Here is a 5,102-nt window from a genome sequence, read left to right as displayed (position 1 = left end):
TGGACAACATGGCAGTCACAACTCTGTGCTTCAGGATGAGTAAGTGTCTAGTCTCAAGTTTCTTGAAAAATGTTGCTGCGCACGCACACGCACAAACACATCCTCCAACCACACACACCCATATTTTGCTCCATTGCGGTTTATTTCACACCTCAAACATTTAGTAAACAATTAAGCAAATACAAGTAATCTGCAATAAATTACAGGTAGTAATAAAATAAACTACTAACTCTTTTACGCTACGTCCACACCTACACGGGTATTTTTGAAAACGCAGCTGTTTCGTCCACACGTAAACGGCGTTTCGAATCACCGAAAACTGAGATTTTTTAAAACTCCTTTTTTGCGTTTACGTGTGGACGAGGAATACAGAGTTCGTCACGCAACGTCAAAGGTATGTGCCTTTTTTCACGTCACGCTGTGCGCCACGTTATTGTTTACATGAGATGAATTGCAGAATGGCAGATAGAGACAAAATACTGTTAATCTGACTATCTTCAGGTTTTACACGCTTACATACACACACGCAGTTACTGTCCCTCCATTTAGAAAGGCAGAGGCATCACGGTGTGATTATTTTACGTGTAGTTGTTTTTTTCCTGTGTAATAATATTCAACATTGCTATCAATACATTTTTCAAAAAATGCCTCTCTGTGCAAAATGGGTTTAAAAACATAAACAGCTGTGGGATACTGTTTGTCCTGTGATTTGAACAGCCCAGCGCTGCTCCCACAGGGAAAACCAATTCTGCAGGGGAGACCTACCTCAGCACTTGTGCAGGTGAAACCAAAGGGAAGATATGCTTCACCATATTTTCTAGTCTTTGGCTTAGAATGAAGTTGGTTTGGAAACATATTCAGCGATGCTTCATCTCCTGCTTTGCGTTTGTGTGGGCGCCCCGTGCTAGCAGTGTCCAAGCGTTTGTTTTTTTCCCCCCTTTTCATCCGCGCCCCCTGCAATGGCTCTGCGCCCCCCCTAGGGGGCGGGCCCCACACTTTGGGAAGGTCTGGCTAACAGATTGTGCTATAAAGTAAACTGAATGCTATCCCACATGTATACAATTAAGTGACACAAAAGTGATATTACTAAAACATCAACAGATAAAATAAAATACATTTCAATCACAAAGACAAAATTTAGATATAATTAATTTCAATTAAATTGTATTTATATAGCACCAAATCACAACAACAGTCACAAAGACAAAGTTCATTATGTTGTCAAGTAAAGATCGTACAATAATACAGAGAAAACCGCAACAATCAAAAAAACCCATGTGAGTCCAGTTCCTTGGTGACAGTGGGAAGGAAAAACTCCCATTTAAGAGGAAGAAACCTCCATCAGAACCAGGCTCAGGGAGGGGTGGACATCTGCTGTGACCAGTTGGGGGTATAACAACATTCAAGTTACACATTTTAAAATTGCTCTTTTTTCCGACTTACACACACACACACATATGGGTGCCTTGCAATTTGCTTTGTCTCACCAGCTGTTGGTGTAAACATAAATGTAAAATAATTCTTTAAAAATAAAAATCAAATCAGAAAGCACAGCACTCATTTTTGGGCTGTTCCTTGACTTGTTTCTGTTCCGTGTCCTGTGTACTTACTGTTTGTTTGTATATTTGTCTTTTTGGCTGCTGTTACAACCAAATTCCCCCTTGTGGGACAATTAAAGGATTATTCTATTCTATTCTTCAATTCTATTTTCATTGATTACCACGTGATTACAGTTCCTTTTCTCAAACCTAATAAAATAATAAGTGTGTGTAAGCATTACGTGTGCGAACCTCACTGGTGAACAAATTAAAACCTTCTCCATTTTGATCTGCAAGGTCTGAATTTTTTTTCTCAGTTTCCTCTTTGTTCTGTTTCTTCTCCTGGAGTTGAATAAAAAGTGAAAAGACTCATGAGAGCAGATTATACACTTGTTGTCATGGTCTTTGTCTTTTTGTTTGTTTATTATTGCTTTGATCTTAAATACTGTGTTATGTTTCCTCCCCAAAACCTATAAGGAAATCATATTTCAGTTCTGCTTATAAAATAAAAGATTTGATCAAAAGTTAGTCAGTTAATGCGTTATTAAGGTACAGGGAGGTTTTCATCTTTATTGGGGAAAGAATTCAAACATAAATTTTAAAAAATCTAATCTTTATCAAACTGCATTTCAAAGGACAACAAATACATTAAACTAATCTTGTTTTATATATTGCCTAATTACACTGGATTTCATTGTCACTAGCAGAGATGGGCAGTAACTATGGGCAGAAATCTGTGCCATCAGAAACTGAATTTGAATAAGTTAAATTTGAATTTGAATTGCTCAGATTGAATCTGAATTGTAACTTGAATAAATGCTTTTGAAAACTGAATTTGAATTAGTCTAATTTGAAATTGAATTTATGGTTTGAAAATGATCATCACTAAATTGAAATTGAATTTTATATTTTGAAAATGAATTGATTTGCTTTGAAACTGCATTTTATCCTTTAAAAATTCAGCTCTCGAATAATTTCAGTTTCACTTCTCACCATTCAGTTTCAGTTCTACAATTCAATTTCAGTTCCAAAATTCAGTTTTTTGGAACTTACATCCGGTTCCGGTTCAAGCGCAGATTAATAGAACTACGTTTTACTAGCGGACCGAAAGTGTTACTGACGGGAATCTACAGCGTCTTGAGCTGAATTAAGACTTCAGAAGTCATTCGTCATGTCGAATGACCAGCGGATAAACTCTCAGGTTGGTAATAAATGTATTACATGTATAAGAACAAGCGTCATGTTAACAAATGATAGCCGTAAGGTAACTTTTATGCTTATTGTAGCTGCTAGCTAAAAACGCTAATTTAGCGTAGTTTAACCTGAATTCTGTCATGGTCCTGGGCCATGTGGGCCCAGTATTCTTAGTTCTTTGTATTTTTGTATTTCGTTCCTTATTTTAGGCCATGTTTTCTGAGTTGCCCTCTTGTGTTGTTCCCTTAGTGTTTTCCATTCGTGGCTTTTGCCCCCTGTGTGCCCCTCTGTGTATCTGTGAGCCCTCGTCTCTCCTTATGTTTTATTCCATGTTTCCCCAGCCCACTATGCCCGTGCTCTCTCTCTCTCTCCTCCTGTTTGCACCTCTGTGTACTTCCTGTTTTACTTTGACAGTCTCCCGTCAGTGTTGTTTACTCCTGCCATGTCTTGTTATGTTTATCTGTGTCAGCTGTGTTCCCATGTGTGGCCACTTCCCCTGATCATCCCTCTTGTGTATTTAGTCTCTGTGTTTCATGTAGTCTGTGTCGCGTCGTCTGTGTTATCTCCCCTACCCCTTGTCATAGTTCCCCAGCCTCAACTAGTCCTAGTTTGTACCTTGTTTAGCCATAGTTTTCCCAGTCTATGTTCAGGTTTTCCCTCAGTTCCTTTGCTGCCTTGTTCCTTAAGTTTTCGGCCCTAAATAAAGGCTCGCCTTCTGTTAAGTCCGGTTTTGTGTCCTCACCTCTGTTTGCTCTTGGGTCCTCCACTCACTCCACACGGTCTGCCCCGGCGGTCCGTGACATTCAGCTTTGACAAACAAATATGATCGACTGTTTCTAGTAGAATTCCAAAGTTGTCATCTTGGACCCTCTCAGAGTACCCCCTCTGTATGCTTGCAGAGACCCCTACAGTAGGGAAACATGCAAAACGGTGTCCAAACCTTTGTGTTTTAGCTTTATTTATGTCTTACACAGCATCCCAACTCTTTAGCTAACTTAATAACTTTAGCTAAAGTGAATAGTTAGTCTAATTCATTAGTGCAGCATTACTGGATCACCTCTGTTTGAAGTGATATAATATGATATACAACTATCACTGAATATGGTATCACTGTGGGGCTGTATACTGTTGATCTAAAGTGGAATTACCCTGTGGAAACAGGAATTTTCCATTTTAGAGCATTTTGAATCGTTAGAAGATTAAGTCAAATATCGGCAATTTCAAAGGGCCATTACTATGAAAGGCAAAATCAGACTGACTTGATATTGATATGGTATCACTGTGAAAAAGACTGTGGTTGGAAAGTGTTGATATAAAGTTCAAATAGTATTTGGAAATACGACTTTTGCTTTTAAGAGCATTATTAAGTCATTGAAAGAGTAGTTCAAAAATGAAGATTCACAGGGCTTTTACTTTGAAATCCAAAATAAGATGGCCTTGATAGTGACAGGGCACAATTAGGGTACAAGGCTGTGTCATATAGATCTAACATTAGAGTTTGTAAGCCTAAATTATATGTTATTATGTTCTTAACATATCTGTTAATTCACTCGAAGTTGGCTTTTATTTTGAAATCCGGTTTCCACATCCATTCCCGTAATACTTTGAATACACAGGGAACGTAAAACAAACTGGAGGCTGGCTTGACTGCAAGTCTCGAATTGGAGGCTGGCTTGACACCAGTGATCTCTTCACATATCTTCCTCCAAGCTCGGTCCTTTTTATTCCTGTCTCGGTACAGAAAGCAGCTGGTGTCGTACAGCTCCGGGTTGTTTGCTACGGCATTGATTAGCCTTCCTCCATTGAAGTATGAAGGGCTTTGGCTGGATCTGCCCCTTTGACCTAGGTCACAGCCACGTCACCAGGCTCCTGATTGGTTGTCGCGGCGCGATTTGACGCTGGAGTTCAGATTTTTCCAACTCGAGCGGTAGACGCGAAACGCGCGTATGCACAAAATGCAACACAAAAACTCACGCGTGTGGTTTTATTCGCGAGTCAAACGCGCCAGACGTGCTACACTGACGCGCATTTCATGCGTTTTGGCGTTTTCGCGACGCAAATCTGCTTCCGAATTTTCGCGGGACCGGGTCATCGCGCTTTTCCATTGACTTTTGTTTTTGCTCACAGGTGGTTTTGAGTGTTTTCCTTATAAAATGCTGCTTTTACCATTTCTTCCCGCAGTAATATTCAGGAAGAAAACCAAACATTGCAGATATTTTTATCATAACTCTGGTTTTACGTGGCCTATCAACACAATTTAAAAACTGGTATAAAGTCCACACTTTTTCCATCAGTTGTTCCGTCTGTCCTGCTCACATCTCCAATGGTTGTACACGTTGTCATTAACGTGGCTTCACTCCACATCAGCCA

Source organism: Haplochromis burtoni, unplaced genomic scaffold, assembly GCF_018398535.1.
Source record: "Haplochromis burtoni strain Fernald_Lab_line unplaced genomic scaffold, NCSU_Asbu1 Contig_793, whole genome shotgun sequence".
Classification (NCBI taxonomy): Eukaryota; Metazoa; Chordata; class Actinopteri; order Cichliformes; family Cichlidae; genus Haplochromis; species Haplochromis burtoni.
Note: the sequence above shows the minus strand (reverse complement) of the source record.